The sequence below is a fragment of the Tachysurus fulvidraco genome, chromosome 10, assembly GCF_022655615.1.
Source record: "Tachysurus fulvidraco isolate hzauxx_2018 chromosome 10, HZAU_PFXX_2.0, whole genome shotgun sequence".
In the NCBI taxonomy this organism is placed as follows: domain Eukaryota; kingdom Metazoa; phylum Chordata; class Actinopteri; order Siluriformes; family Bagridae; genus Tachysurus; species Tachysurus fulvidraco.
The window spans coordinates 19191086-19201717 of NC_062527.1; the positions used below are offsets into that span (position 1 = coordinate 19191086).

General features: G+C 35.5%; 1 long non-coding RNA gene across 1 annotated transcript; it reads right to left on the reverse strand.

The window, feature by feature from the left end:
• Positions 1–3974: 3974 nt before the first annotated feature.
• Positions 3975–7113, reverse strand: LOC113658025. Its single transcript, XR_003444303.2, has 2 exons — positions 4864–7113; positions 3975–4549 (listed from the first exon to the last, which is right to left on the reverse strand). It is a non-coding gene; the product is annotated as an uncharacterized LOC113658025 (long non-coding RNA).
• Positions 7114–10632: the final 3519 nt, after the last annotated feature.

Sequence of the window (10632 nt, forward strand, 5' to 3'; positions counted from 1 at the left end):
TCTGGGAACAGCGTGTGAGGCACGAATACACTCAGTGGGATACCAGTCCATTACAATGCACCATTCACACACTCTCACACACAGCCAAGAACACAGAGAACATCGGAAGCTCACAAGGGGGATAATGTGAACTGCTCTAGCTTTAGTTCAGTTTTAGTTAAAAGCCTTATTAAGGGAAAGTTTTAGGTTTCAAGGTTCTTTATGGTGTTATTTCAGCATAAATCACAAAAAGGCTCATCGGCCAAGACCTTTTTTCTCTTAAAATGAAAATGAACAGTGAAACCCCAGGTAGAGTCCCATCATCAATATCATCATCATAATTATTAAAAAATTAAACTGAAATGATGGTGGTTAATTTTGCTGAAGTAGGGGGAAATGATTGTGAACTTTAACAAAGACCCTTCTGGAAAGTTCCCAGTTTGCACTGCCTGTGTCTTCTTCCTCATATCCAAAGTAGTACTTTTTAAAAACAGTGTTTGAAACTTTTTTCACCAGACCAAGTTTATTTTTCATACCTTAGCAAGACACAGTAGCATATTATCCGAAATGTTAACATTTGGTATTATATTTAATCATAAGAATATGAGTGCAGTGATAAGAACACTAACTGAACAAATAGAAGAAATATATATAAGTTTTGTGTTCAAAAAAAGAAAGAAAATTGAAGAATCGAAGAAAGAAATTGAATTGAAGAAAAAGAAGATATTTGAGTGTTGTCCTGTTAGTGCAGAAATATCACACAAATATTATTACATATGCTTGCTAAGTTCCAAAAACATGATTCTAGAACTTTAAAGCACTTTTGTATGCCGGTATTAAAGCACTTTTGTAAATGTTGATATTAAACCTATTTCTGCTCTTTGAGATGCCTCAAGTTCTTGTTCAAATAAGCATCTAAAATGTGAACGTTTATCTGCAACCACAGAGGGAAAAACCCATGTCTCACACTGAAAGCCAAAAGCGTCCTGACTCATTTCGTATTAGACTTTTAAACCAGGCAAAATTAATTCATTTATTTGTATATACTGATAGAAATAGTTTGATTTCAATTTCACTGGTGGATTGAACGCCAGTGTACTGTGAAAAAGGGTTAAGAGATAAATATAGATAGTCTAACTATTTGAATTGAATTATTTCTTTCTGTCTCTTTTTTAATTTACTAATTTATATTAATTTTAAGTAATGTTTTGAAAATTACCTTTACACACACACACACACACACACACACACACACACACACACACACACAAGTCAAGGCAAGTCAAGTCAGACACACACACACACACACACACACACAGTGATGAGTACTCTCTAAAGGTGGACCACATTCCACTACATCACCTGACCTCTACAGGAACACATTCTATCTAGTTTCAGTAGCACATCTGAGAATTATGGGAGTCATCCGTACTCTTTGTATGAGACATGGCATGTGACTGATATTCATATATATGGAAATTATGTCCTTTTTAAAACGTGTGTGTGGAAAATCAGGTCACGGTGACAAAGCTATTAGTAAATCAAAGTGTATGTGACTCATGTGATCGAACTGTGAGACAATGAGCTATCACTTAGTGAGAGCATAGTCCAAATGGAATTTTTAAAGCTCAGAGACAGTTTAGGATTTTGAAAAAGTAATATTGCTATTAAGTAATAAGTAATATTAAGAATAGAAGAAGGAATATTTTATCTAGTGACAATAAAGGCATTAGCATGCAAGATGCTAAGAAGTGAAGCGATGGAAAGAAAAAAAATAACTACAACTACAGGAATAGCAGCATTACTACTACTACTACTACTACTACTACTAATAACAATAATAATAATAATAATAATAATAATAATAATAATAATAATAATAATGATTAGCAGGTTTCCCTCATACCTCCAGGTTCCCAATACCTGTGTTTGGGTTGTACATATTTCCTCTGGGGTCTTCAGATCTCCTCCAGTCTAAATACATTCACTGTAGTTTGATTGTCATTGCTAAATTGTCCAGTAAGTGTGGATGTGTGTGTGTGTGTGTGATTGTGCCCTGTGATGTACTAAAATCCTTTTATTCCCCCCCCCCCCTCTCTCTCTCTCTCTCTCTCTCTGTGTCTCTTGCATTCTCTCTTGCATTTTCTCTTTATATCCTTTTGCATAAAAGTATCCTGTTACTCTGTTACTTATTGATGATTATTGTCTTTTAAAGAGTTTGGAATAGTCGGTTAGTAAGGAAATGAAGGCCCATGATTCTTTGTAAACATTGTTATGGTGAGTTTCACTTTGACTTGCTTGTTTCTGTTGTGCTTTCAGAAATGACAAAGTGATTGAAGAATGTATGGGAACACTGGGTGATAGCGGGTCCCAGTGCCAGTGCCTCTCTTCCTTGGAAGTGAGAAATCATGACTAATAGCACCAGGTTTTAGAAAATACATGCCATCAGTTGTTGCTACACATGCATGGAGACAAATGAAGTCAAGTCAAGTTAAGAAGTCAAATGCATAAAATTAACTGAACATTAAGCTAATATGATTCTGAAGATGTTTGTTTCTATGCATGTATTAGTAGTATACTCAATATCTTCATTTTCATTTGAAGGTTTCTATCTGGAAAATTAAGTTAATTCTCAGTAGAATTGTCTGAATCTTCATACTCTTCACATCTTCTAAACTTTCTTTCAGCGTGTGAGCCATCACATGCAAAATTAAACGTTCAATTATTAAAATCTTTCAGACATAATTACTTATGTACTTGCTTCCTGCAGTTGTGTTGGTTACTGATCAGATGTCTTGGTCCACACTTGGGTGTAAGTGCTGTAGTGATATCTACCCAAACCAACCATACAAAGGTTTGATTCAAAAGAGGAAAACTGTAGTCGTTTGAACGATGAAATTCTTGGTCTATAACATACTAAACCTGTATCAGGATGTATTTATTGATAGAGTCTTCAAAGTATTTCTGTAACTCATGTTGGATAAGGCCATCTGAAAAACTCCTGAAATGTAAATGTAATATCTCCTGACAGGGACAAGTGAGTATCATCAGCATATTGGTAATAAGAAAGCTATGCCAATGACGTCCCGCTGAGTTTGTGTACAATGAGTGGAGGAGATAAATAATACATACTGTATCCTTCAGCTAGCATAATTATTCTCTACTGAACTTGTGTCAAACTTGAACAAGTTGTAAGGCATGGCCTGCTGCTCAACATTTTTATATTATCTAGACCTGTACACATACCATACACATGCCTTTCAGAGCATATCTGCTTAATTTAGGTCTCACCAGCTCTCTGCTGCATTTGATACAAGCCAGACCATCATCTCAAGTGTAGTTAAAGAAACTCACCCAGAGTAGTTAAAGGAACGGTGATGGAGCACAAGTATTCACCACAATTGCTTTGAATCCACTAAATTAGTAGTTATTAACAGAAATATTCCTTCTAATGGTTAGGGAGTCTGGGAAAGTAACTGGGAAAGTCTGGAAAAAATAAAAATCATTAGCTGTATTTCCAGTTCAAAGCATTGTGTTATCCATCTATCCATCTTTTCATTTTCTATACAGCTTATCATACACAGGGTCATGTGGAGCCTTGAGCCTACAGTATCTCAGAGGCCCTGAGACATGACACAAAGTAGGGAAAACCCTGGACAAGGTGACATCTCATAACAGGGCATGGAAGGTTGGATGTTTAAATCCCAGGTATGCCAATCTGCCCCAGCTGGGCCCTTGAGCAAGGAGCTTAACCCACATTTGACCACTTTGTGTTTTTTGCCAATCTAGTGCTTGCTAATATCAAGGGAGTTTTTCCTTGCCACTGCTGCCTGAGCCACCCTAGACTTGTGTAACACTTTCTCTCTGGCTAATAACTTATAGATTGTATAAATAATTTACGCATTATATGCCAATCTATGGACCAGCGTTTCAGAAGAAAAGGTACGCTACGGAGAAAGATGCAACAACAACAGTGAACGGACTTGAGAAACAGGTGGATTGAACATACAATGTGTTTATTTAACAATGTCCAAGAGGTTAAATTGAAGCAATGTGAAATAATTAAAACAAAAAAAATATATAATCTCACAAATGAAATTATTTTTGAATTTTGTTATTACTTGTGTTTTAACAGGTTTTGGGAAATTTTCCCATTGATCTTCAACAAAGTAAGTTCTTTGTTCAATAACTTTCAATAACAAAAAATAAATATTCAAGCATAAAAAAAAAACCCCCAATACATCTCACTTATCAACACACAAAAAAAACTGACACTTCTCAATGAAATAAAATGTCCTTTGATCTCTAAACAAATGTCTTTTCACTGTCGATGAGGGGAAAAAATATGTCTTCATCCGAACGAGGAAAAAGAAATTATTTGATTTCCTACCATTCGCAGAGTATAGAAAAAAAACTGGTGTTTCCACAGAAAGTCCAAGAACAACTCAAGGGAGGCTCGCCAGTCCAAACCCTCCTCAAAACCACTGGAAGGCCGGGACGAATCCAGAACACATGCCTTCGAACATCAGAACAAGAAAACAAAAACAAAACAAAAAAACAAAAACCTGACCTTGAATAAACAAGGTCATGAAAACATCATGAATATCTTACTGTAACAACATTCAATAAAGTTATCCCTATTCATCACTCAACTTCACAGAACTTGAGTATTCTGAGTATGTACATGTGTCTTTCCAAATAAAGAATATTTTCTGTATATGCAATGTCTGTGACAATTTTTTCCAACATAGCATATTAATTATTATATGGCTAACAATTTCTCATGAAATACTTGCGCACACAATCAGCTGTTATGTACCAAATACAGTATTTCACTTTTTTATACATACATATATATATAATTATCAAGGCAAATTGACTTACCAAGGAGCTCGTTAACTTATTGAAATTTCCAGAAACGGTGCAGCTACAGCACATCCGATTTAATCCTTTTCTTTAACATCAATCCGTCGATAAAGCACATCAAAAAGGTTATTTCTTTATTTCTGTTTTCCGGAGTTTTAGCAAACACCGCAGTCCTCTGCATCTATGCACGCTAACGAGGGCTGCCTCTAATACCACAAGCAAACCTCATGCAAAACCGGAAACCAATTTCTCCACTCCGCTACATTCTGCGCTCTCATTGGCTCATGCTCGGGTTAAAAAACCACTCGCGATTGGTCACATTGATAATCAAGTAGATATATATATATTTATATAAAATAAATATTATCTCTGTAATTACACTTATTTTAAGTAGTTTCCAATCGTTTTATTTATTCATCTGTATGTTATTATATTAATAACATTATTTATATGTCACTCTGGTAACACTTGCTCACTGAGGATAAACACAGATGCATTAAAATAGATATCTAATATTAATTTGAATTTGAATTTTGTATCATATTAATCTTTATATTATTCTTTATAATAACATTTTGTTCTATGTTTATGTTCTGTAAAGCTGCTTTGAGACAATGTCAATTGTAAACATTTACACAAATAAATTTTAATTGAATTGAATAGTCAGACATTGTTGTGGTCAGCAAATGGCCATAAAAGCCCAACATATGATAATTAGGGTTAATGATGATATGTGTTCTGCAAAGAGGAAAAAAGTGGTGGGAATTAGAATAATTTGGCAAATGACTAAAATGGAAATTTATGAGAAGGATCAGATGCTATATGCAGCAAGGCTCAGACTCTTTCAGATGCACACCAAAAGTTTCAGACTTTAACTAACATGTCACAGGAAAGTGGTTCAAAGGAACATATTTCTTGTTTGTACTAAATGATGGACCTAAACATGTCTAAAATAGAGTTACTAAATAGAGTTACTACTTGTGGAGTTTAAGTACTTACAGTATACTGTTGCTAGAAGGTTTCCCTGGATTTGGTATTCCTGGCTCTGCAGACTCAGCGTTTGTTTGTAATTTGCCATGGATGGAACAGTGATTTCACTTGTCAGTCTGAGCTGCAAGTCATTAAATACATGTTAGACCTGTTTTAAAGGCTTAAATAATAAATTATGACACATTTGTTTTCTCTTCACTGGCACTACGTAGTTGAACTCTGTTGAATTTCTGATTTCATTAGTATGAACTGCATCACTTATGAAACAATGACATCATGGCATATTTTATCATATACTGTATATACACACCTACACACATGACACATTTGTGTCAGCCTTCAAAGCAGGTTAATAAACAGGGAAACTCATCTCCGCCAGGCTATACCTGTCGATAAGCGCATTGCCATAGCTTTGTGGTATCTTGCTACCGGCAGCGGATATAACACGATCTCACACCTGTTTGGACTGAGCCTTCAGTATGCATTTGCTTGTGGGAGGTATATGCAGCGCGATCATGTCCTGCATGCAGAAACACATACATCTACCCTCAGGCCAGAGGCTCCTGGACATCAGGGATGGCTTTGAGCGAATATGGGGTTTCCCTCAATGTGCAGGTGCCATCGACGAGTAGCACATTCCGATAACTGCACCACAAAGCTATGCCAAAGACTATTTCAACCGCAAAGGACATCATTCGATAATCTTGCAAGCCCTTGTGGATTTCCAGGCACAGTGAGTAACCTATCATTCTTATTTTTGAAAGCGTTATTAAGTGTATGAAATGTGTGTAATGTCATGTAAACTTGTAAACTGTTTCTGTGAGGTTAAGGTTAGGCAATACAATATACAATATGTACGGTATTAAAAACATTATCTGTACACTGTCAGAAAAAAGGCACTAAATTGTCCTGTTTTCTTTGTGGTAACTTACCCTCAAAAGTACCCTTTTGTATCTTTATGGGTAATGTTGAACAACACATTAAAATGTTGTACCTTTTGAAGTACAATATTATAGAACCTATTGTTAAGGAACAATTTTATTTACCAGTTAAATTGTAGGGTTACAAAACAGTTACTGTAACTGTACCGTTAGAGGAACACAATAGATCCTTAAGGTACAGTAATGTATGCCAAAAGGTACAACATTGTATTATGATATGTATACCTGTAAAGGTACTGTACTAAATGGTAGCACCCTAGCAATAAAAAGGTTGCAGTTGGGTGCAAACCTTCTTTCTGACAGTGTATTAAAGTCCCAATAAATCTTTTTGCGCATATGAACAAATGTTTGATATATATATATATATATATATATATATATATATATATATATATATATATATATATATATATATATATATGCCTGTTTTGCTATTTTTTGGTCTAATCTATATAGGGTCAGCTTTCCACAAAGGGTTTAAATTAAATCAGGACAAGGCCTTACTTATATTAGGACATTTAAGGGGTTATTACAGTCATACCTTACAAAAACAATACTGGTGTACATCAAGAGACAGAGCAATGGTGCCACTGAAATGCTATAGGCCAGTGCAAGATGTTTTTAAATTAAGGCAGCACAAACATGCATTTAAGTCTGGGAATACACCTAAACACTGTCTGGAAAACTGACCCATAATGTACAAAATTCCACACTCTGACATAAACCCGTTTAGGCAGGTAGGGTATTGTGTGCAGTTTTTCCCTATTAAGTTTAAACTTTATACGCCGTCTAAATTATTTTTAAGTCATTACATGGCTCATTTCCAATCTACAACAGTTTCACCATTATCAGTGTTGGATGAGCAGGCAATTCTACGATCTCTGACCTGGCCTAAACATTCATGAATAACAGAAAAGCGAGCAAAAGGATGTATATAACAGCAGCCTAGTCTGTTTTACACCAAGAGAAGCTTAGTTCAGTTTATGTGTATATTACTAGTGAATAGTCAAACGGAAGCAGTTGATAATATGTAAGTATTGTCACATTAATCATGTAATTGATTTCTCTCTTTATACAGCATACTTGCAACATTGCAGGCATTGAGGTGCCCATCACAATCCTGGGTGACGCAGCATACCCTCTCATGTCTTGGCTTATGAAACCCTACTCTGACCATGGGCAGTTGATGGGGGAACAGCAGCATTTCAACTACCGCCTTAGCAGAGCATACATGACAGTAGAGTGTGCATTTGGGAGGTTAAAGGGCCAGTGAATGTGCCTCCTCAAACAGTCTGAACTTGAATTGAAAAGAGTCACAGCCTGCTGTATTCTGCATAATTTGTGTGAGCATAATGGAGAAAACTTTGACAACGACTGGCTACAGGGCAAGAGTGAATCTGGAACTCTGGAAGAAACCCAGGAGGTGGCACCTGCTCTCCAGCAGCAACAACAACCACACGCCCATAACATTTGCACGGCTTTGACTAGGTTTTTTTTCTGAGCAGGGACGACAACAACAGTAGAAAATACCTAATTTTCATTTGCTGAATTTCCTTTTGCTACAGAAGATGCAGCATTACTTACTAGTCTATCAGTGATTTCTGAACATTTGTATTTGTTATTAACTTCTAGATACATGTGTTTGTCAGTAACAACCCAAAGACAATGGATATTCAAAACTTTGTTTTGTTTGAACAAAAATATCCATAAGTGTCACTATATAAAGCAACTATGAATAATTCACCTCATATGCAGTAAAGTTTTGAACCATCAATAAAAGTGCAACAGCAAAATAGGAATACTTGTTGTGTTAACAAAGAAACAAGTCTTACAGCTCCATCAAACCGAAGACTATGGATATTCAAAACTTTGTTTTATTTTAATGAAAAATATATACATGCCTGGCTTTGGTGCCACTGAAATGCTGTTCAAATGATGTTCAACACGAAACAGCTTGCCTCTGGATGGGACATTGTCCTCAATCATGACCCTAAAAATGGCTGGGCTTGAGCCGAACTGTTTTAAATGGGAGCCAACAATACAAATGATAAAGGAGTCCAAAAAGGCAAACACTTACAATAATCAACACCAATCATAATCTCTCTCTCTCTCTCTCTCTCTCTCTCTCTCTCTCTCTCTCTCTCTCTCTCTCTCTCTCTCTCTCACACACACACACACACACACACACACACACACACACACACACACACACACACACCAAACACACACACCAAACACACACACACACACACACACAAATTAATAAATGGAAATTAAACAAATACTTTGTATTTAGTTAAACTGCGGTCAGTGATCCTTACCAAACACAACAACTCCCCCATTATTAATTATTTCATCTTTTTTTTTTTTAGGGGGGTTGCTAGCGGTGTCACGGAGATGTCACGCATGCCTGTCTTCAAGACTTGAGAGCCCTGCTGTCCTCATCCACCAAACTTGCCGTATCCAATACCTCGCCGTCCCCAGGCACCAATACCATGGCTTGTCTCCCAACACTCGAGCCAATTCCTCAAAATTCCTCCACTTCTGTTGTTGCTGTCCTTTGCTTTGGAATTCCTTTTCAATGAAATAAATAATAATAAAAAGAAATAAATAAAAAAATCCTGTTATTCAATACAGAAATAGCTCCCAGCTTGGAATTTTCTAATTCTGAGTAAGACCTCTTATTTGTGTGCAACTAATAGGATAATTGCAGTTGCATGTGCAGGCAATTCTGCAGGCACAATAACCTTTTGTATAGTCCGAGAATAAGTCATTAATAGTCTGAGGAACATTTTTGCAGCTGTATGAGAAAATCATGTGGGAATTTTTTCCAGATCTTTTGGAGTTTTGCAGATATTCTGAAGTACAGTAAGTCTTCATTTAGAGTTTGTCTGAAAGGTTGCAAAATATTATATAATGTAATTTTTAAAAAGTGCTGTTTGAATTTGAAATGTTTCTCATTGACCAGTTAAAGGACAAGTCATTAAATAAACATTAATTTCTTTCATTTCAATATTTCTTTCATTCATTTCAACACACACTATTTACTGATTTTCCCTTTCTGACATTCCCAAGCATTTTGTTCTTTGTCCTGGACTCGTTACTAAATTGTGTTGTTTGTTGATTATCTGACTGGGGCCTGTTTATTCCTTAAGATTATGTCTTTATTTATTATATTTTACCTGCAGTTTCATCTATTTCAATGAGGCTTTTTTGGCATGTGGATATAACATAATAAAATAGAAATATTCTTATTATTGTAATCGAAATGTTTTACCTCAGGAACTGAACTTTATTACAGTAATATTTCAGGAAGGTTTAGATGCTGTAACTACTTTTATCCTGCTGTGTTTCCTTCAAGTGTGCTCATCATTTCCCTTTCCTTAATTTCTTATTTTTTTTTCTTTCTTCTTCTTTTGACTGCTCTGATGTTAATGGGACAGTTTATTATCTCTTAGCAAATATAAATAAAATTAGATATTATCCTTCCCAATAAGGATAAGCTAACAAGGTTTATAATGTACCAGAGACATAGTTTATAAACAAGACTTTATTTAGTTTGTAATTTGTAATTTGGTAATTTGTGTCGTAAAAGTTAACATTTTAAATGTTCACCAGAACCCCTGTGTTCATTCTTCCAGACAAACAGCCAGTAATAGTTTGTATTAGTAAATGTTTTACTTAAAGGTAATTTGTGTCGTAAAAGTTAGCAGTGAAAATGTTCACCAGAACCCCTATGTTCATTCTTCCAGACAAACAGCCAATAAAGAGAATGTGAAAACGTGAATTACAGGGTTGTACATTAATAAAACAAAACTCACCACACATAAGATTATAAAGCTCAACGTTGGAGAAC